The sequence below is a fragment of the Lepisma saccharinum genome, chromosome 3 (assembly GCF_977018435.1).
Source record: "Lepisma saccharinum chromosome 3, izLepSacc3.1, whole genome shotgun sequence".
NCBI classification, from domain to species: domain Eukaryota; kingdom Metazoa; phylum Arthropoda; class Insecta; order Zygentoma; family Lepismatidae; genus Lepisma; species Lepisma saccharinum.
Window position 1 is genome coordinate 75,885,448 of NC_139231.1, and position 22,900 is coordinate 75,908,347.

The 22,900-nt window shown below is 38.3% G+C and overlaps 1 long non-coding RNA gene across 1 annotated transcript in view; it reads left to right on the plus strand.

Annotated features, from left to right (window-relative positions):
• The first annotated feature begins 244 nt into the window (after positions 1 to 244).
• LOC145985166 (uncharacterized) overlaps positions 245 to 22,900 on the plus strand; it is a 252,061-nt gene continuing 229,405 nt past the window's right edge. Inside the window, exon 1 of the long non-coding RNA XR_014441402.1 lies at positions 245 to 617. This is a non-coding gene — a long non-coding RNA (uncharacterized LOC145985166). The remainder of the gene's footprint in view (positions 618 to 22,900) is intronic.

The window sequence follows — 22,900 nt, forward strand, 5'->3', positions numbered from 1 at the left end:
AAACCTTCTTCAACTCACAAAGTTCATTTGTTTATTTAAAACTAAATTCCATGGTGCAACAGCTCTTTAAGGGCCAAGACCTGCCACAGCGTTTTTTTTTTTTTGGTTGTGTGACGCGTGGTCAGTGGATCGAGTCCTATCGCAGCTGCTTTCTGGCTTTAGAGAGCCTATCACTATTACAAGTAGCGACACCTGTGGGTAAATTCTTGTAAGTATTCATTGCATAGTGCTTGCGTGTGGGTGTGAGACAGACGGTGTAGTACACAATGTTTATAAGTGATTCTGTTGCATTTGAAGTGGTATTTATAATGAATGAAAGGTCTAAACTGTGTGATATCGTCTTGCGAGCGAAATGCAAGATTCATGCAGCGTAATTTCAGGCATTTCGTGATACACCGAAGACATGACAAGCTGGCGTACGTGCAAGTGACTGCGAAAATTGTTTCGAATATTTCTATCGGTTGTATTCATCCGTCAAATACAAAGAAAGTATCTTTGCACGTGTAGGCTATATGTGTAACGTATGTATGGAATGTGAAAAATGAAAACCAACTACTTGGACAATACGCTTGGCCCCATTCAGCATACAACCGCAGAAAGCAATGTGCCGGAATAAGGTATGTTACAAATTTATTATCGTTGTTACTACATTCGTACAGTAGGTACTTTCTTTTTTCGACTTTTCGCCACTTTTCTACAGCTCAACGTCAACAACCGCTTCAGTGGCCAATCACGTTGAGTGGTCGACTCATACTCACCAGGTTCTGATCTTTTTTTTGCGAGCGTATTTTTCACGTGATCATTATTCGTCCCTATCGTTGCAATTAGCCAAATGTGACAGAAAAAGCGACGTAAAATAAGTACGAGGTTGCACTTTGGCGTTGCGTGGTATGAAGAACGTACAGCCTAGTCAACAAGGGTCACTTTCCTTTGACTCCGTGCATCTACAGAACTATAGTACCTTCCGTCAGTCACATAGGAAAGGTTTTAATGCTTTAAAGTCGGAGGTCTACATCATTCAGAAAGACAAGTTACTTTGGAATATGTATATGATCGCATGTTTCTGAAATTAGGGATGGTAATTTTGAGGATGTGATGTGCTTAAAGCTGTGTGTGTTAGAAGGAAGACAAGCTGTATACATGTATGTTTTGAAACCTTGTTGATACGACAATTGTCGTTTTCAGCTTCAATGTTGTATCGATCGTTTTGCGTTTCGACTTTGAAAGGTAGGTTGTATGTATATTAGTCCGTGAGCCAGGACCTGAAATTTAGGCGATCAGTACCACTCGGGGGGGGATGAGTTCTCATATGATTTTTTTTTCAAGGTGTGGATTCCTGGAACTGGAAAATGTGTGATAGCATCTCATAACTCTTTGCTTTTTATATAATATTATTGAATTATTAACCATAGCCGAAAAATAATGGTTTTTCATATTTTTATAAAAAGCATATAAATCGATCACACTATTTCAATAAATTTAATTTCATTAGACTTATTAAATTCAATGTTATTTTATAATAATTATAACTATTAAGTGTAATAATATTAATAAAATCCTTATAATAATAATAAAACTTTATTATATTGCTTAGGGGAAGGTGGGGGAATGGCGCTCAGCGGGCAATGGCGCTCACCCCTCTGTAGTCGTTACGGAGGGTGTTATTGAAGAGTAACCCGTGCTAACATCTAGAACCCAGTACTACGAGGCACCAAACAAAAGGCGGCACATGTGGAGTTGACTTTTAAGAAACAGGGTGCGAAAAACGAATTCGTCATATTTTGTTATAAAATTGGGAAGGAAAAAGTGCAAGGTAAGTAGACGGAACGTTTAAGCTAGAGTATTGAAAATTTTACAGATATAATAATAGTATCTCCTGTTTATTTCTTAATTATTATAAAGTAAACATTTGAGGTTCTTCATGAGACGAGAAACAAAGAACATAATATGGCGCCTATCGGGTAATGACGCTCATTGTGATGGGAACATGAAGGGTGCAAAGACGTTTCTCATAATAAGCGTCCCATGTGTGCATTTTTGTGTAAAATTGTGCTCAATTTAATTTGTATCTGCATATTAATAAATATAAGTACTTAAAGATATAGTTTCTGTATAGTACAAAAATGGTATTGATTTACTGTTAGGATGATTACTGATTACTAATAGGGCAATTGCGCTCACACGCACATTGTTACTTTTTGACGTTTACAGAGATAACTATTAACGACAGGGAGCAAAGTAATACGCAGAGATGTACTACAAACATTGCTTTTTCAGGCCCACATTTTCTTTTTGTTTCACTGCGTACAGTTTTTGAGATTTTTAAAATCTCCCTTAGGTGGTCGCAATTCCCCCACTTTCCCCTATATACTGACAGATTAAATGCATAACTTTTACTTACAATGTTCAATAATAATAGTGGCTAAATCTTAAATATGAATTTAACTTAAACAAGATTTATTATTTATATTCATCATCATCTTCTGAATAGGTGTCATCACTCATTGATTACTGGTCAACATGAAATTTGTTACAAGGAATGTGAATGGTGTTCTAAGGTAAGTCGATGGTGCTGAATTCGAAAATGAAATCAGTTTTTTCCTATCGGGCTCAGTTTTTTTGTTACACACTAACCTGTACCTAATGCAATTCATGAAAATTCTGCCTATTGGGCTGTGGCTTAACCTATATTTACTCTACATATATTGTTGAATAACAGTCATTATATGACCATAGAACGACCAGCACGTTCCTAAGGCCAGGGACCTTCCTCCAATTGCAACAAACCAAATCATAAATAAGAGAGAGGCATGGCAACACTGTCGATGAGTCATGCCCGAACACGTAGAATTGCAGTATTGTTTGTTGTCACGTGCGTCTCAGCATTGTGAGTTCTGACAGAGTGGGAAGTGACTGCCTTTGATTTAGGTTGTGATTCGAAGTTTCAGAAGTAGTGTGTAGTGTTAGTGCATAAGAAAATGCCTCGTACCTGCGTAAATAGCCCCAATTCGTTTTGTTATATATGTGGAGAGTTGACATTTAAGTCACAAAAGCGACGAATTACCCCTCTTATAAAGAAGTGCTATGAACTTTATTTTGGGTGTAAAGTTGGGGACCAGGACAAAACATGGGCCCCCCACATATGCTGTTTGACCTGTGTTACACTTCTGACAAGCTGGTTAAAAGGATCACGTCACATGTCGTTTGCTGTTCCCATGGTTTGGAGGGAACCATCAGATCACACAACAGACTGTTATTTCTGCCTGACCAAAATAGCTGGAATCACGTCGAAAACAAGGAACACTGTGCAGTACCCAAATTTACTATCAGCCATGAGACCTGTATGTCACAATGAAGAATTGCCGGTACCAAAGCCTCCTGAGAATGTGACTGTGAATGAAGATGATTGTCGTGACCAACACGGGGAAGAAAGTGCAAGAGGTGATGAAACTGCCGACCCAACATTTAAAGTGTCCGGTTCATCAATGGAGCCACACTTATTGTCACAAGGGGATCTGAACGACCTTACGCGGGATTTAAATTTGTCTAAGCAACAGTCTGAACTTTTAGCTTCGCGACTGAAAGGTTGGAATCTCCTCGCTTGCGATACGAAAGTGTGTTTTTTTCGTGACCTCCATACTATTTTCTCAGAATATTTCTCCCCCGAAGGAGACATGGTTTTTTGTAATGACATCTCATCCGTTATGGATTGTCTTGGCCATGAATACAGTTCACACGATTGGCGTCTTTTCATCGATTCCAGCAAAGTTAGTATGAAAGCTGTACTTCTCCATAATGGAAACAAATTCCCATCGGTACCAATTGCTCATGCTGTTAACATGAAGGAGACGTATGAGAACTTGAAACAGCTTCTGACAAATATCCAATATGAGAAATACAAATGGAATATATGCGGAGATCTGAAGGTAATTGCAATTCTGCTTGGCATGCAGCTTGGGTACACAAAGCATTGCTGCTTCTTATGCGAGTGGGACAGCAGAGACAGAAAAAATCACTATTGTGGGAAAAAATGGCCTCTTCGTAGTGAATTAGTGCCTGGACGAAGAATGTGGCGAAGACTTATCTTGTTGACCCCAAAAATGTGTATCTCCCTCCTCTGCACATAAAATTGGGACTAATTAAAAACTTTGTGAAAGCCATGGACATAACTTCACGTGGATTCATGTACTTGCAACAGAAATTCCCAAGAATCAGCGATGCCAAAATTAAAGAAGGAATATTTGTAGGGCCTCAAATAAGGGAATTGATGAATGACGAGAATTTCATTCAACAATTAACAGATGTTGAAAAAATGGCATGGTTGTCTTTTACAAGTGTATGTAAAAACTTTTTAGGCAACCATAAAGCAGAGAAGTATCGCGATATTGTACATGGACTAATTAAATCATACCAACGTATGGGATGCAACATGTCTCTAAAATTACATTTCTTGAATGATCACCTGGACTTCTTCCCAACTAATCTTGGTGCCGTTAGTGACGAACACGGTGAACGGTTTCACCAAGACATTGCTCTAATGGAAAAGCGGTATCAAGGCAAATGGAGTGCCGCAATGCTGTCCGACTACTGCTGGACCTTACGAAGAGATGTTCCTGAGGCAAAGTTTCGTAGGAAATCGGGAAGGAAACATTTTTAGGTATGTTTCTACACTTTCATGTTACTTATTTACTTCATTCCTTTGTATACTGATACAGATTTATTACATTTTACGTTTGTAGCACTTCTGTGAAAGCGAGTCCTTTCGACCAATACATATAGAACATAGGCTGAGGTAGGAAAATACAAAAAACATTTTTACAGGAAATCTGAGCCCGATGGAGAAATTCTGAAATCAGATCTGCATTCAGGGGCTCAGCAACTTCTAGAAACAGCTTGTTTTGTTCTTGTAACATTCACAAATATTTTTTTTGTAGACCAGTGTTATCACATGTGGGTAGTCTGCACTTGTCAGTGCACCTGATGTTATTTTGACAGACACTCACGTTGGCAGTTTGTAGTTTCTAATGGATTGGTTGATTGATTGATTTGGTGTTTAAAGTCCACTTTATGCACAGTAAGCCTAATTGGGACTGGACCTACAGTTTAAAATGGGATCCGAACCACCATCTGTGTCTACCGAGTATCGAACCTGGGGCCCCTTCATTACAAGGCGGTGATGCTACCACTGCACCATCGGGGAGACAGTTTCTAATGAATGGAGCTGCAAGCTAGTAGATCTAACAGAGTTTAAGATGCTGGCTGCCATTCCATCCGATCCATTACCAGCTCCTCTGCTCCACCGTGTTTTGTTTCAATGTCCACCTTCTCTCATTGGTCTAGGTGTACATGGATCATTCAGAAGACATCTCTTGTTTATAGCGGATTGATAATTGCACGTTTGGCATGTTTGTTGCAAGTTGATAAATGTCTATCTCACCCTTCTTTGTAGAGAATAGACGACATGTCATTCACACAATGTACGGAAGATTTTGAAGCATATGTAAGCACGAGAACTACAGTTTGCCCATTACTATTTCATTGAGATCCCATCAGGCCCGTAGCCAGGCAGGAGCCAGGGGAGCTCAGCCCCCCTGGCACTGAGGTCATCCCCCTCCTTTGACATTAAGTAAAACTATTTGTGTAATTTGTTTGCAGTGAAAAGTGAAAATGTAGACAGCAGAAATTATTTTGCTCACAACTTTGGTAAAAGATAAATTCAGGGTGCATGAACAGCAGCTATTACATTGTTCATCTTATTTATAAGAAGTCTTAAGTACCGGCAAGTATTTAGGAAATTCTTCTCTCTAGACTTCAGAAAGTTTCTGTCTGTACCTTCGTCCTGTTGCGATCTCCCATTTATACAGAAATCTGTGACTTTGATGTCGTTATGCAAATTCCCTCCGCATCTGTGTCAAAGGTTAACAGCTTCCAAGTTTTGGGAACGAAGGGGAGTTTTATTGTTTCGGTCGGCGAGTGGAATGTACGCTAGGCACTATGATTGAATGTTGTCCATCTTTTCTTGGGTGATATAAATATCTGTATCATCAAACGTAGTATGGAGTGTGTAGTAAGGGATGATTTCAGTAGCAGCCAATTAATACTTCAAGTGATATTTTAAAAGATATAGAAAAATGTAGTAATGTATTTGTGTGATATTTCTAAACTTTATGTAACTAAATGACCGCCTCCCCATCACACACATAATTTACCTTCATTTAACACTGTTAAACTTTTGAAAAATTGACTTCATTTACAAAGCCCCCCTCCCCTGATAACCCGTGAGAACCCCCTGGAGATGAATTCTGGCTACGGGCCTGGATCCCATTCATCTCCGAGGGTGCGAAAATATTTCCTGTGTTTGTCTGTTGGCAGGAAGGATGGATGCACTTACTTTTCCTTTTCCTGCAAATGCATATGGAGACTCATCATATCTCGACGAACATTTTTAATAAGAATTGAAGCTATTTTCTTAATGTCAAGAACCCACATGGGTATTTTAGTACTATATTTCAGAAATAATTTAACCATGATTCTTTCATGGAATCTCAAACACACAATACACAGATCTGTGTCATCTGAGCCTCTCATTACCGCTTCACAACCCTCATTAGCAGCGGTAGTATTCACCAACAAATTACTATCTCTTCTTCAGGTTTACTGTTGAGATTGAGCACTTTGGGGCTTTCTTCAGATGTGATGTTCCATCATTTATCTCCACAGTTCGCGATGTGTTTTATTCAAAAGATTTACAAAATGCTCTGGTTTCCTACATTTGTTAACAAGAAATGCAATTAGAGTTGTTTTATTCATTACGTGACTTAGGAATTTCCTTACTTTCTGACAATCTGGGAAGATGAGATGCTCTGTGACTGATGCCCGAGTTCTTCCCATGTGATTATCCTTTCGGTGTTCTTTATAGACGTCTCGTACGTATCAGACAGGCATCTATTCTTGGACTAGTAATTCCTTCTGAAAAGCAATGGACAAGGCAGATAGACCTCACCAAAGTTTGACTCCTCTTCTTTTACTCTCTGAATAAGAGCCATACCATCAATTGCCATGCCTGAATTTCCAGATATTTCCTCAGGGGGAATAACATATTTCTGAAAGTATGTCTCTGAAGCCCATGATAATGGTTCTAAGAGAAAGCCCATTTGAAGATTCCGATTCTGTGCTGTCACAATAATTCGACCAAATAGTGTATTGCCTGATAATTGACCTGCCATAACTATACACCGCCTTCTTCTTGGATCAATAGAGGAACAGAAAGAACTAGACGAAAACCATGTACAGCCGATGTTTATGCAACTGAAAGAACATTCAAAGAACAGATACAGTAGAGTAGGGATTAGTACAGGTAACAAAATGACCCTACAGTCGCTTGAACCAACGCTCACATGATGTGCGTCACTACAGAGCAATGTGTGTACGAATAGAACAGTTCAGAAACGGACATAGTCACAGCAGAAACTCACCCCTAGTATGGTGGGTGATCTGGAACGGCCAACACCGCTGCACATATGTGTGGCATGGACTCGATGAGGTGATCGATGAGAGCTTGGAGGATTCCTCGCTACTCTTCACTTTGAGCAATTTCAGCTCTGGAAGAGTTGAGGGAGGTGCCATCCTACCTAGAATGCGTCTGCCAAGTGCATCCCAAACATTCTCTATGAGATTTAAGTCGAGTAATCACGGTGGCCACTCCATACTCACTATTTCCTCGTCCTCTGGCACGTTGTGCACTAACAGAACTCTGTGAAGACGAGCATTATCGCCGATGAAAAGGAAACGATCGTCTATTGCATCTGCGCACGGCATGGCAAGAGGTCTGAGGTTCTCGTCTCCATATCTATGGGCCGTCAAACCGCCATTTTGGATGACGTGGATGTCCGTACGTCCCACAATTTTGATTCCAACCCACAAGATCATTCCACCCCCTCCATTTTAGAATGTTTCTTGCACAAAAGCAGGGTTATAGCGTGTTCCACATATCCTCCAGATTAGGCACGTCTATTGTAAGGCTGGAGGTTGAACCGCGACTCATAGGAGAACACAGCTCAACCCCATTCGTTGTGCCCCTAATTGCGATGTTCCTCAGCCAAGTTTCTACGGATTGAAAGCTGTACGGTGATGGAACACACGCCATGAGTCTATATGGAGAGAGAGAGAGAGAGAGAGAGAGAGAGAGAGAGAGAGGTCATCTTTAAGAAGGCGATTGCAGACAGTTTGAGATGACATCTGCACCCTATTGCTGTGAGAATAGCATGTTATAGCTTCGTTGCATTCTGTCGTTTGTTAAATCGGTTGTTAACAATCGATACCTGTTGTCTCTTGCTGTTGTTGATCACGGACGGCCTTGACGTTGCCTTCATCGCACATTTCTCGTTGTTTGGAACCGAATCTACAGACGAGAAACGGCATTATGAGACACTCCAAGGGCTACAGATACCTCTCGTTGTCTGTCCAGCTTCCATCCTTCCTATGACTCTCCACGCCATTGATTCAGGTAAATCGCAATTTAGAGGCATTATACCACTTGCCCACGTTCCTCAATGAACTCTTACACTGTCCTTGGACTGCTACTGTCATTCTCACAGCTGCGAACTTCAGTTGTTATTTCAGAGATATCGGCATTAATGATGGGCAAATAGCCAACTGACTCCAGTGTTTAATACCATCCAAATTGTCAATTAAATTATTAAAATATATACATATTTTAATTAGTGTTGTTATTATAATCTTAATTATTATCATCATTATTATTAATTTAGATCAACATTACTGTAATTGTCATTTCTAATAGTAAAAGTCAAAATATTAAAAATCATCAAAACTTTCCATTTACATTAAGGTTATCTGGGAAGTGGAGTGATAACACAAAAGGCAAAGAGTTATGACATGCTGTCACATATTTTCTATCTCTAGGCAACCCCCGCAGTGGTAGCGTCGTCGCCTTGTAACCAAGGGGTCCCGGGTTCGATACCCGGTGGAGGCACATGGCACAGTGGTTCGGATCCCACTTTAAACTGTAGGTCCAGTCCCGATTAGCCTTTCTGTGCATAAAGTGGACTTAAAACAACAATTCAATCAATCAATCAATCTAGGCAACCCAACCTTACCAAAAAATCATATTAGAACCCGTCCTCCGAGTGGTACCGACAACTTGCCTGGCTCAAGGCCTGTATGCATATATTTTGTGTTAGCTTTTGAACGAAATGTTATTAAGAATGCAAACTGGAAGTTCTTGCGTTTCCAATACAGCGTATTACTATAGAGTTATCCAAACCTTTCGAAATTCCATGTTTGAGGTAAAAAGAGAGATGTTTTTGTTTCGATTTACCGGTCAAAGTCATGCACGAACGGCTAAATGTTGCGTACGTGTGTGTGTGTATGTGATGTGACAGAAAGAGTGGGAGGGGGTGATTGGCCTATGAAGTTCTGGTCATGAAAAATGTGCGTTTTTTATCTGGAAACTGTAGAAGATTTATCGATACATGTAGGCTATATAACATTATTTTGACAAAGTGTATAGTTTACGTAAATGCGATCCGAACCATTGTAATGTGCTTCCATCGGGAATCGAACGCGGGACATCTTGATTACAAGGCGACAGCATTAGTCACAACGCTATCGGGTCAGCAGACCCTGAATGAATATATTCATATGGTTTTCGAAATTCAAAATATTGATTTTTACGTTGCAACACACACCCACACATTAAAGTTTCCCCTACAATCTTTCAGAGAATCTTGTTTGCGCCATTACGATGGATGAAAATTGCAACAAAATATAATAATTTCTATGAATTTCTGTGTATTTACCAGATAAAAAAACAGGTAGTTGCGGGGCTGCCTTTAGGGTCGTTCGACGCGCTCCAGGACTTTGCGGTTCCGATATATTATGTCAGGGAAATAAAATTTGAACCAGGATTCCAAAAGGCTAAAAAAAGAGGACAAAAAAGATGTGTTTTTAAACCAGAAAGGCGCTTTCTAAAACATTTTACTATCCTCTGCAGGCGTTTTACATTCATGAGCTATACCCTCAATAGGAAATAAAATAATGCATGATTTGAACTAAAAGGTGTAATTCACATTCCAAAATGGACAGGTGAAAAAGAAAGACACGTCTTGTATTTCTCAAATCAACCCTTTTTTGCACAAATTCGGCAAAACTCACAGTGCCCACCACTGTGGGAATGAAGCTTTTTGCTTTGGGGTTGCATACTGTCGGCTTCTCTGCTGACGTGATCTCGTTATACTAACGTCTGTGACAGAGATCGACGAAATAAGGCTTCAAGTATATAAAAAAAGTAGTTTGTCTTGACACGGCGTCAAATTTTGTCGATGGTTCACTCCCACATCCTGTGTTACAGTATAAACTGTCCTTCCCCTCCCTCCTGTTATGGCACCCAATTTTGGAACCCAATCGCCGCCACTGTGCACGATCATTTTATGAAATAGCACAATATTTTGAGTATTTCTTATGATGAGCACGGTAACAATAACAATGAACTTGAAGTGTACCGGAACCTTTTTTTTCCAGAAAAAAGCACCATATATCTGTTCTGTTTGGAACATGCTGTAGTAAAAAAGCAACTATTGTATAATTGTAATGGTTTTATTGCGAAATATTTGCTCAATTATCAAAGACTATGTCACATGAAGCTATGTATTTTGAAATTACAAAAAGACTGTATTAACTCCCTTAATGGAGTTGAATGGCTAAATTTTATAAAAATTATATCAATTTTCAGATTTTGATAGCGTACCGCTCAAAATTGTAACACATGGTATTAAGTATCAAGTGGCCAGGAAAAATTTTGCATTAGAAAACGTGTAAAAAATGAATCTACAGATTTATTTAATAAGAGGGATGATATTAACTGTAGAGATATAGTCTTGCATTTTACATTTGTTGAAGTTTGTTTTTCTGTTAGAATATTGATTTTTAATTGTTTACTTTCATTATTTAAATAGGTAGAGATTGCTGCTACAACTATTTCAAGCATTCCCATTGGCTAGTAGCTTTTTGGGGTAGTAAATAATGTGTGGTGGTTAGGTTAGGCTTGTTGGGTTTGGTTCTCTTAGAAGAAGAAGTCGAAAATGGTTGTAGCAGCAATTCCGGCCATTTAAATAATAGCTATAAATATCGTCACATTGATATGAAAGTTTATGCTAAAGTGATAACGAATACTCCAGAGACAGTGGCGGCGATTAGGTAAACGTGGGGGAGCAGTAGCCCCCCCACACACTTTTTGCCATTTTTGTCCCCTCACTATGGCCTCTTAATGCTAAGCTTTGTCTGCTAAGAAAAGGTAAACTATCCTTGCCCCCTCAGTTTTGGCACCCAATCGACGTTTGCTCAGCTCAGAGACTGCAATGTTAAAATTTCATCTTCATATAAATTTTGTGGAAAAGGAACATGAAGTTACGATAATTAGTCTAGCATTGTCCAGATAGACAATTGAAACTCCCCTTAAAGCTACCCCCCCAAATAAATTAGTCTGCGCACGCCTATGGCCGTCAGTGTACATAAAAGTCGACTTAGACCACAATTCTTTGTAATCCTCGTATCCGCCGTAGTCAATTCAGGAGGAATTGTCAAATGGTAGATGAGTGGTTGAAGATGCGTGAAGCTGAGGTGTGAAGACTCAGGATCAATTAAATAGCAGTGTAAGAAAAATAATCGTGTGGATGTACTGTACAAGTTAGGTCCTTTTCCATGTGCCACTGTCCTTTGATAATGAAGGTCTTGTTGAAAGGGTGAGAGTGTCATTAAATTTTTGGGAAAATGTTTGTTCGTTACTTTGTAGATAATGCTCACACTAGAGCTTGATGACGTCAGACCGAGACAGGTTTGTTAAGTCCGTCTTTGTAGGGTTTCTATTTGCCCCGTCGTATGCGAGAGCAGTATAATCAAATCGATTGATTTAGTTTATTTTACTTCGCTTTTCTGCCACTTTCGGCTAATCGCGAAGATGTGGATGAACGATGCTGTTATGAAATTGTTGTAGGGGCACTCATAAAGAACAGCCATGTCCAGGTTGGGATTCGAACCCTAGCGTGGTAGTGCGCTGTGCTAACCACTCTACCACGGAGGTTGGCTTAATAATCAAATAGAGACCGAAAACAGTTATTATAAAATAAGGCCTCCCCGATGGAGCAGTAGCAGCGTCGTTGCATTGTAATCAAGGGGTCCCGGGTTCGATACCCGGTGGAGTCAGATTGCACAGTGGTTCGGATCCCACTTTAAACTGTAGGTGCAGTCGCGATTAGCCTTACTGTGCATAAAGTGAACTTAAAACACCAAATCAATTGATCATTCAATTATAAAATAATAGTATTGTAGGCGGGTGGTCGAGATACAACGTAAAATATTTATTTTCTGTCTTTATTTCTATTAGGTATGTGTGCATGCCAGCTTAGTTTCCTGTCAAGGAAAACCCCATGCATATTTATAAGTTTCTACTACCTGAATGTTATGAATGTGTCGGACGATATTGGGGTAACGGGAGTGGTTGGCTGATTTGAAAATACTGATTTTGGTTTTAGGGATGGACATATTTAATACGTACAAGATGAAGGTAATTGTAATTGTCAAGGGTTTCATTTGAGATAAGGATACCTTGGATAGCATCAGCTTTTTTTATATAGTAACATAGATCATCGGTATATTGTACAACTTGAAAGCCATACAGTCATTCTAGTTGGATCCACAAGTATTGCACAGAAAATTGTCCATGATTACTGTCATAAATATTTTTTTGCATCCTACGTGTTTGTTAGCAGCTTGTTTGGTGCTTCTTTGCGAACTTTTGAAGCTCTCATTGAGCAAAACAAAGAGGAGAAGCATGGTGATGGACGATTTGCTTGGTAATTCTTATGCATCCCACTCTACGTGCAGGCGTGGCACATCTTTCTTAATATTGCTTACGTTGGTAAGTAAAATTATGACAAATTGGATGCGCATGATGGAATTATATCCTGCTGTAGCCCAATAACGATACAAATTAACTTTAAATTCAAATTTTGATGGTTTTCATTTTCAATCATTGGATAGAAGTATTTTTCTCTTACCAGTTTCCAGTGAAGCTTCAATCCACATTTTAGTATATATTTAAAAATGTTTAACTGATTGAAAAGTACTCGTTTAATTTATACATGGTGATATCTATAATTTATAATAGGAATGCCTCGCTTAGCACATAATCCTCAAATACGAAACAGTAAATATAATTTTCCTCTGAATGTAAGAAAAGAAAGACCAAAAATGAAGAATATCCTGTTACCTTGGCTTATGTGTGTTTTATGAGTCTGTGTGAGGCAAGATTGTTAGAACAGTTTGGCCTTGTGTTTGAGGGATATATCGTTCTTTCCCATATCTAAATTTTTTATGAAATTTTCTGGGAAAATGTAGCATTTCAATAGCTCCATCTGTGTCTGTCTCTGAATTAGAAAATGTTTACGTCAAACTCGTCTGGTAAACCGAATAGTGAAATTCGACAAGACATAAATCTTGTTCATTTTCAAATAAGGAGCCAAGTATAATACCAACTCAGATTAATACCATCCAAAATGCCTTGCAAGCCTAAAAAAAGGCATGAGCCTGAGGACATATACATGTTGGAGATATTAGTAGGAAAGATACACATATTTTCTGGCCATCCGCAAACTTTGAGTGTTAATTTACCAAGAGCTGAGACTTTGAGAGTTATAGCATTATTCTTGCAATATTCTCCTTTGGAGATATGTGAAGATATAACTGAACCAAGATACTTTGCTTCTACTGAAGCAGACATCAATGTAAGTGGTGGCAAATCTATGGTGTTTTCTATGAATTCAGAGGATCTGTGGGAGGCCCTGGACAAGACAGAAAAGCCTTTAACACTGCATGTGTACAACAGAGGTGATTATTGTTTTGGGGATGTTGAAATGTGCTTTAAGGATATTGCTCAGGAAGTTGTGACTCAGATCATTGAAGGATGTTCAAATGAATGTATAGTCACTCGTAAAACGAAAGGAAGTTTCAAGATCTTAGATACTGTGAACAAACAAGCAATTGGTACAGTTAACATCTTCATAAGATTCACAGGATATGGAAGAGCTGTTTTTACCAAGTTCCAAGGAGCCGGACAAGTGGCCTCTTCTTATGTTTATCAAAATGCTGACGATAAGGAGAAATACGAATGTGTTCCTCATAATGATCGTTCAAATGTGTTCCAATTGATGTCAAGAGCGGTGAAGAATTTAAGTCAAGTTCCGAGCCCCACGTCTTCCCAGATCGATTTCATTCAAGATTGGGAACGAGATGAGTACAACAGAAGACATGACATTCAAAAGGAATTGAACCGTTGCCTCAAACCAGACGACGACGAAGATGAGGCTGCTCCAGCTGGCGCTAAAGAAGGGAAAGTAGCTGAAAAGGAAGCAGCTGATGACGTGGAGGTAGTATTGCCAGCAGAGGAGGAAGCAGTTGAAGGAGAAGAGGAAGGAGAAAGAGAAAACATGGAAATGGAAGCTATTGAAGAGGTTGATGAAGGTCCAGAGGGTGAAGATGGTGAACCTGCACCACCACCTGATGAAGAGGAAGGAGATGCAGCTGAACCAGCTGATGAAGCTGGAGGCGACGATGCCGAATAAGTGTAGACTTACAGATGAATTGGAGAGGAAATATTAGAAACATCACAGGCGTCTTATAACAATAGCTTTTGTAAAATAAGTTGCAAGTAAACGTAATATTTTCAAGCTAATAAGTGTTTGGTTTAAATGATAAATAATACCATGGCAATAGTCATTATATGCATCTAATACTGACATATATGTATTAGTAATTTCAGGACTCGGTCATCTACAACATGGAATTCTAAGTCGAGCATTAAACATGTTATACTTACAATTCAATGGATTCTTGACAGGTTCTATGTTCCCACAAATAATCACGTAAACCCATAAATCGTATGTCCTATGTTAACTATATTAGAAAGTGGCAAATTTTGCATTACAGTTCACTTTACTGAGTTCTAGCTGGGATATAATATATTTGGCACATTTTAGTGGGTCGAACCCCACCTTAAACTGAAGGTCCCAGGGGCGATTCCTCCATGTAAGAAGTAAGGAAGTTCCTACAGTTCATTTATACTTATTTCCAGTTCTCTACTTCTCAGGAGTTATAAAATTATGAGCTCAATGTACGTTCAATTGACTAGGTTAGCTACTGTCAAGAGTTACGCCTAACTGCTGTCGCTAGCTCCAGCAGTAGCCCAAAGACGATGGATACACACAGGTTTTGCTGCCCCACCTGAGGAACCTCACTGGTATCGGTAAAAACAGATTGGTGAGGAGTGGAAAAGGGGCAGGGGACCCATTTTGTTTGTTGAACCATCGTACACAATGTTTCAAACCGTTCTCGATTTACCATAACTTCTTCCTACACCCCCAAAAAGCCACGAGTCGCCACTGGTAGGTCCAGTCTTGGTGAGCCCTTCTGGGCAAATATTTTGCCAAATATTGAAAAAAAAATATACCTGAGGGTACTGCTTGACATCAAAATTGCAAAGCAAGTCTAAGAATGATGTCCTAATTATGAAGAAGTACGGGAAAGAGAAGTGACAGCGAAAAATACGTAGTATTTGAAATAAGTACTTCAGAGAACAATGTTTTATGTTATTAAATATCCGACATTCTGAAATTGAGTAGGCTATATCTCTTGCTGTGTTTGTCTACTTTGATATAACCGTTAATACGAATATAGTTACTTTTTAAAAATGTATTCATTGTTTGTCTCGCAAATCTGTATCTTTCTGCAGTTTATAATTCAAGCCCTATCCAATTTGTTTCCTGCTAGTAGACACGTATCAACTAATTGTGAGATTTCAATACCACATATTAGATTTCCTATTATATAAATTATAGAACCTTGTATTATTAATGTTCAAAGTGTTGAAATTGTTATGATAATCTTGCAGCATACACAAGAGAAATATTGAAAACAATTAACACTCATCCACCGATGTTACCTTTTCCAAACCTAAAATGACATTTTTAAATGATCATTGTTACATGGTGTTAGCGTAATAGCATTATGAAATTTTTATATATATATATATCGGTATTTTATTTCTTTAAAAAAGTGAACCATTCCATTCTTCACATTGCCAGTTAACCAATATTCATACTAAAATGTCTAAAAAAATAATAACCACAACTATTGTTGTTTATTGATTTGGTTTATTTTACTTCGCTTTTCTGCTACTTTTGGCTAATCGCAAAGACGAGGATGAGTGATGATACTATGAAACCGAGGAAAGAACACTCACAACGAACATCCATGCACAGGTCGGGATTCGAACCCGGGACCTTTGTCGTCGTAGCGCGTTGTGATATCCACTTTGCGAACAACTATATCTGATACCAACATGATAAGTTTGTGTTTCGCGGACTTAAACAAACTCGCTGATATAGTTCGCTCAGGACCTCGTTATCTAATTAATGCAACCAAAAGGGAAGTTATTTAATTAAGGCATTCATTTTAATTTGGTTATCAAACCACAATTTGCATTCCATTAACATTTCCTGTTTTATTCCAAATTGTATTTTCTCGTTTTTGATTCTTCACTACAACGAAAACGTAATACCGAATACACAAACCCTACCGGCCTCTATGGTGGAGTGGTCAGCATAACGCACTTCGAGCCCCGAGGTACCATGCTTGAATCATAGGTAAAGCATGGATGTATCATTGTGTTTGTCCCATCAACTTCAATTCACCACTCATCCTCAGCGTCGTGATTTACTCAGTGCATAAAAAAGTAACGTAAAATAACTGAATTATGATCTATTTCTTCCAGAAATTTTATTTGTAACCTGATAGCACAATTTCTGTTCTTCTAACATATTGGTGAAACTATTTTTAAGTGTGGTGTTTATTATAGAATAATTTATAACTGTATAAAGAATTGATGTTATTGAAACTGAAATCACATTCATGCAATTTGATATCAACCAATATTTCATTTCGCGGAAGGGGTTGTGCCCTTTTCCTCTCCCTTCGTGGACTCCTTTCCATCAGTATCTTTGTTACTGTATGCCAGAGTAAGGAATGGAAATTATCACTTCTGAATAGTTATCTGAAGGTTGTGCCTCTACCAGAGATCAAAACCCGCGTCTTGGCATTACGTGCCAATATTTTATCACTGAGCTTACTTCTGGTCCCCACACAAATATCACAACTTTGACTGTGTCAGTTAATAATGTTCGCACATATATGCTCTTTGCGCTAGGCAATACCTCACATATACAGTTCAGTTTTGTTTGCGAGTTTTTTTTATGAAAGTGCACTTTATGCACAGATAAGCTAATCGGAACTGGACCTAAGTTTAAAGTCAAACCACTATGTGTCTCCACCGGGTATCGAACCCGGAACCCCTTGTATGTTTTCCTGTAAGCAACCCACAAGATGAATAAAAAAAATGACTCAGCTATAGACACGACTAAAACAAAATTTCTAGATAGAGTGCAAAGCAAAGTTTGTCCACTTTATATTTATTATATATATATATTATTATGAATAAACCTAATCGTCCCTTAAGTTTTAAGTGAAGCCCTAACCGCTAGGTTCCTTTACTGGGAATCGACTCCTGGGTTACTTGATTGCAAGGAAACAGTGTTGATCATTACATTATTGGATAGAATAAAACTGCCCAAATAGGCTAATCGAGACAAACTAGATTTTAAAGTCAGATCTGAACCTCTGCATTGTGCCCCTACGGAAAATAGAACCTGGAAAATCGTTACAAGATTATAATATTCATTAACTAACTGGTTGTTTTTTTCTGTGTTGCAGAAGAGGTGCAGAAGTTTATGAATTATTCTACAGATTTTTTGCACGTAAACTTGTAGGTATTTCAAATTACGATTATCTGTTACTTTATTTATGAACTATATTAATAGTTGCCTTTCACGATAATACACAAAATTTAAAGAAACAAGTAATGTATTTTTTTTTCAAATAGACAATGTACTATATTGCACATCATTGTTCCTCAGGTAAATTAATTTGTATTAATGTATTGCTTAATATGATTATTTGTACTAATATCATATTTGAGCTAAAAAGCAAATGTAAAAAGTTGCTCTATTGAAAGTAAATACGGTAATTGCTTCAACGTAATCAATCGCCGTGCGAAGATATGAACGTTTATAATTATAAGCTCCAGTATTGTTTGCTTATAGTGAAATAGTCGCGAATAGTCACAAGTGGAAGAAAAGCGACGTAAAATAACCTAATTCAATCAATCAAACTCATATAGTGAAATAATTTTGGATTTTATAAGCACTGTTAATTTGTCTGCTATTTTATTGTTCGCAGTGGTAATACAAACAGATTTGTTTAATTCTAGCTGTTGAATTGTTACAAATGCAATCTATATAATAATGCATTCTCAGGAGAAATAGTGTACGAGTCATAATGTAAACTGTGCTTTTGAAAAGGAGTTCTAGGTCTGAGGTTGTTGATTATCACCAGCTGGTCCTTTGTCTGCATCATCTGGCTTTCTTCTCACTCTCATTTTTATTGCCTTCATACCAAAATCAGCTAACTCGACTTCAGTATCCTTCTCGGCAAACTCCTTCTTTCCTGGTTTACCTTTCTTTCCCTTGTCTCCTTCACCCTTCTTTGGACTTCCAGGTTTCGGTTCTTCTCCTTTGTAAATGGGGACGTGCACCAAGTCTGAGTCGTACCACTGCGTACAGTTACTCACTAACTGCACTGGCTCCTTCCAGACTGGAACTTCTTCTGGAACTGGAGGTGGAGTGAATTCAATTTCAAAATCCGACAGATCAGCTAATGAATCCTCATCTTCCCCAGTTTTGTAAAATCTCAGCTTCACAGGCTCGCTACCTTCTTCTGGCTCAGCTCCTACAACCACTATTTTTGTCTCGGTGTTCACTGATATATTGTACACTCCTGAATGGTATCTCATCTTAACGGTTGTCTCTTCGATTTCATTTGTTTCAACTGATGACATAATCTCTTCTTCATCTCCTTCACCTTCTCCTTCTTCTTCGTCTTCTGGGAAGTCCCCTTCTTCTTCAGGAGGAGGAGGATCATTTGCAGAAATTACATATATGGCAAAGTTCACCTGTTCTGGTTTCCAGTCTTCTCCATACATTCTTCCACGGAAATCTGGACTCAACAACCACTTCAAATGAGATGGAAATTGCAATTTCTTTTCCTTTACTTCCATCTCTTTACCACTGAGAGGAGAACTTGATCCCACAAGGCTGTATTTCTTACGATATTTCAGCCTCTCACTTTCTGCAAAATCTGGTGTGCTCCTTGACTTGCCTTTTATGTCTAACGACTCATCAGTGTTCATGTGTTCCTCACTCTTAGATCCAGACGTATTTTGCAACAACCCTATCTGTAGTATGTGCTTGTATTCCCGTGAAAGCAGATTAGGATCTGAGGAGAAGCATTTCGTAGGAAAGTTGTAGTTTCCACATTCTCCAGCACTAGTCACGTCATAGACAAATAACTCTGGCCTGGTTTGATCAGAAAAGGACTTTACTTCAGCAACAGATCGCCGTGTAAAAGTTGAACCTTTATGTACGAGACCAGGAGAAATTACACTTCGTCTGAAGGCAATCGATTGAGCTTCGAATGGTCCAAAATCAGATTTTGTCCTTTGAACATTAGATATTGCCTCGAAATTTTTCCCTTGCACTAATTCCTCGCACGATTTATTCTTCAAGCACTTATTCAGTATCAATTTATGTTTGACATTTCGCCATCCATCAATGTTTTCACACGCTCTTGATACAACATTAATGTCATCTTGAGGATCAATGCTATCTGTGGGCTCATTTGTACATACCCTTCTCGGACTGCTTCTGCCGTTGCTTTTATTCGTCCTAGAGTCTCTATAATTAGCTGAAGATGGTCTTGTGGGACCATGCTTATATATAAAGCACGTTTTATCTGCAGAACTTTGAAATAGAGTAAATGTGGACTTCCCTATGTAAGTAATTCTTAGAAACAAGGACACCGCACCAACCTCGTTTTCTCCTCCTTCCGTTCTCAAAGTGTAACACCCCTCCATTTTCCTCGATATCTGATTGCCTGTTCCCTTGCACAAAAGTTCCTTTGCTATTTCACTCCACAATTGCTGGACGATCACATTTGTCACTCCCACAATGTATGTTTCGGAATAAAACTTCCTGAACACTACCACGTATAGTGGATCCTTCACCGAGGAATTTAGTTCTTTGTCTGAAAGAGGGAATAACAGAGATTTCCCACAATTCATTTTAACAAAAATCTTTGAAGGAGAACTTATCATGCTGTCGGGCTGACAGAAATCTCTCTGGCATACTTCCAAAGGATCAAAACTCATGAAGGATATCGACACGCGAAGAGGTGGTGGGTACGGAAGATTGTGCATAAACGTTTCTGGTATATTCTTTGTATCTATGTGAACATCTTCGACTAAAAATTCTAGCATGAATAGACTTTCTAATTTGTCTTCATTCTCCATTGTTCCTTTTGGCGTTTTCTTTTAGTGAAGAGTTGTTTTGATTTTCAAGAAGGAATACACTGACTGAAATGAAGCACTGTAAAATAACTAGGGTCAGCTTTCTTCATTCATCATAGCAAAGGACAATCACTCCAGTCTGTTGAAGTTAATCTTTACTTTGCTGCCATTGCTTGATGTGCACTAATATAGATGGTTAAGTCTAGAACGTAGAAGCTTATTTAAACATGACTGAACGAATTCCCAGAAATAATAATATGGTGTCTGTAACAACACTTGATAATTTTGTAGTCGTTTTCCAACATGCTCAATCCTGTCCTAGTTCCATCTTGTGTAATGCAAATAACGTAAGGATAAGCCAATACCTGAAGGTAGGTACTTGTTGGCTTCTACAGAAACGTCACACTGTGGTAACCTTTAACCATGACTTCTAGTCGCGAGCTTATTAACAACTATCGATCAAATTCTATGGTCCTTGACGTTTTTGTACGATTAGCCGCAAAAATTACAGTAGGCAAATTGTCTATTGTTTTTTTCCTTCTTTCTGTGTTTTTAGGGACAAGAATATTGTACTTGTGCTGGAAGAGAGGTTGTCCTGATATTTCGTGTTTTTATAACGAACATGGCGAAGGCCACTTTCCCTACTATTGTATTTGTCGTTGTTTGGATGTACTGTACTTGTATATTCAGGATATTTGTTATCAATGCGGCGTGTTCGTATGAACGTGGGGTCCTGATTTCGAATCCCGTCCTGGGAATGGATGTTCTTTGTGAATGTCCCTTCATCAATTTCATCATATCATTACTCATCCCAATCTTCACGATTAGCCAAAAGTGGCAGAAATACGAAGTAAAATAAAATAACTGAATCAACGTGTATCAACGTGTAGAACTGTAATTTAGTTTTTTTGTTAGTGTTATTTTAAGTCCACATTAAAGAATGGTTTTAAATTAACTTGTAAAATGTAATTTTAATTCATTTTAATAAAATTGCAAAACATGAAAGTCAGTGCCCAAGCGGGAGTCTATCATGAATGCTACAGATTTTGTTTGCATTGATATAATATATGCCATAACCTATTACCCTTGCATGGATGATTACACTGGGAACAAAAAAAAGATTTTATTTTGTGGCATAAAGTTTAATAACAGTTTCAGCACACAAAACAGCTGTGATTGCCAATTGTATGATTGGTTCAGTTGAATTGACTCCAGTTATAAAAATAAACACACCATGGAAAATGTAGGAGGTAAAATTACTCTACGCTTTTCTCGGTAATATCAAAATTTGATAATGGACTGAAATTTCCATTAAGAAACTTATTTATTTATTTATTTGTAAATTGTTGCTAGGCAACTTATGAAGCATTGCTAGGCAATATATCGGACACTCAACAAAGGTTAAGGAAGAATACCAAAACATAAAAATGGTTTTAGAAAAGAAATGAATATGCTGAACATAAGTGGCTCGTGTGTGTGGATTTGAAGATGTTGAATTTTTTACTAGGACAGCAAAGTGGGTACGCAAAATATCCCTGTTTCCTATGTTTGTGGAATAGTCGTGTTAGAGAAAAGCATTGGACGATAAAAGTTTGGGCCCCAAGGGAAAATATTAGTGGGAAAAGCTAATATCATTCATGAACCGCTGATAGATAGGGACAAAATCATCCTTCCGGCACTGCATATTAAACTTGGGTTGATAAAACAGTTTGTCAAGGCCTTAGATACAAGTGGTGATTGTTTCAAATATATATGCCACACTTTTCCAGGACTAAGTATTGAAAAATTGAAGGCAGGAATCTTTGACGGACCACCACAAATTTGTACACTTATAAATGATGCCAATTTTACAACTTACATGTCTTACATCGAATCTGAGGCCTGGCTGAGCTTTGTGTCCGTCGTCAAAAACTTTTTGGGAATCATAGAGCAGAAAACTACCGCGATATAGTTGGAATTATGTTGAAACATTTTGTGAAATTGGGAGCTAATATGAGTGTGAAGATACATTTTCTACATAGCCACATTGACAGATTCCCTGAGAACCTTTGTGATTTTAGTGAAGAACAGGGAGAAAGGTTCAATCAGGATATAAGGATAATGGAAGAAAGGTACCAGGGACGGTGGGATCGCCACATGATGGCCGACTAGTTTTGGAGCTTACAGAGGGATTGTCCTAAAAAAGCAATGCAGCAGGAAATCGTATAGAAAACGTTTCACATAGTTTGTTACTTCATTGTGTACATATTTTCTTAATTATTATGATCATAGGCCTATATAAATTTATTTTTATAATAATGATTGTAATCACAAAAAGAAATATTAAATTGTTGTTGGAAGTTCATTTATATGTATGTCTTATGTTTCCGC